The sequence below is a fragment of the Lepidothrix coronata genome, unplaced genomic scaffold (genome assembly GCF_001604755.1).
Source record: "Lepidothrix coronata isolate B3197 unplaced genomic scaffold, Lepidothrix_coronata-1.0 Scaffold108, whole genome shotgun sequence".
Lineage (NCBI taxonomy): Eukaryota > Metazoa > Chordata > Aves > Passeriformes > Pipridae > Lepidothrix > Lepidothrix coronata.
This window is the reverse complement of record NW_016690288.1, coordinates 202299-203480: the sequence shown is the minus strand read 5'-3', so window position 1 is coordinate 203480 and position 1182 is coordinate 202299.

Below are 1182 nucleotides of genomic sequence, written 5' to 3'. Positions count from 1 at the left end.
AGAGGCTGTGGGGCTGTGGAGGGATGCAGGAGAGGCTGTGGGGCTGTGGAGGGATGCAGGAGGGGCTGTGGGGCTGTGGAGGGATGCAGGAGGGGCTGTGGGGCTGTGGAGGGATGCAGGAGGGGCTGTGGGGTTGTGGAGGGGTGCAGGAGAGGCTGAGGGGCTGTGGCACACTGGCAAGTGCTGCCAGAGCTCCCCGAGCCCTTTCCTCTGCCCCAGGGGATGTGGGTGCCAGGCACAGCCCGTGATGACCAGGGCAGCCAGACAATGGCCCCTTTGAAGGCCACAAACCCATCTGGGATGGCCAAACCCTCCACAGCACAGGGCCAGGCCCTGCACTTCAGAGAGACACTGCAGAGCTCCCCAGCCTCCAACCAGCCCCAACCTCCAACCAGCCCCACTCATGGGAAGTGGTTTTACAGCTCTGCACAAATCGAGAGGCCAGTAAACATCTGTGTGTGCCCACGGGGTTTACTGGCAGCTGGAAAGTCACCCCTCCCTTGGGAGCTCACACCTCCCGTGGGGCTCCAACCCCCCCCAGTGACACAGCCCTGCCTGCAGAGAGGGGCCAAACCAGCCCTGGGCACTTGGGGGGCTGAAGGGGGGCTGAGGGCCATCGGTCTCCATCCCTGGAGGGGTTTAACAGACGTGTGGATGTGGCACTTGGGGACATGGGTCAGTGGTGGGCTTGGCAGTGCCGGGGGAACAGTTGGACTCGATGATCTCAGAGGGCTTTTCCAGCCTTAATGATTCCATGAAGCCATAATTAGGGAAGTCCTCCAGCCTGGCAATGGCCATGGCACAAGCTTAAAGGTTGTCTCTGCTCTGAGCCCCCTCGGTGAGGAGGGGAAGGTTGTTCTCAGCCACCCCTGAAGCACCCCTGGGGTGCAGTGACCACCCTGTGCTCCCCAGGCTGCCTGCACCCATCCCACCAAACCCCTGGAGAGCTGCACTCCAGGAGCACCAAGGAAAATGAAAACAATCCACTTGTGTCTCGCTTATTTTCCTTTTTCCTCTGCTACGATGAGCAGACAAGTCCCAGTGGGTTCATTTAAAAACTGGATTTGGTTTTCAAAGAATCCCAAAATGGTTTGGGTTGGAAAGGACCTTAAAGCCCACCCAGTCCCCCCCCTGCCATGGGCAGGGACCCCTCCCACCAGCCCAGATTGCTCCAAGCCCCAT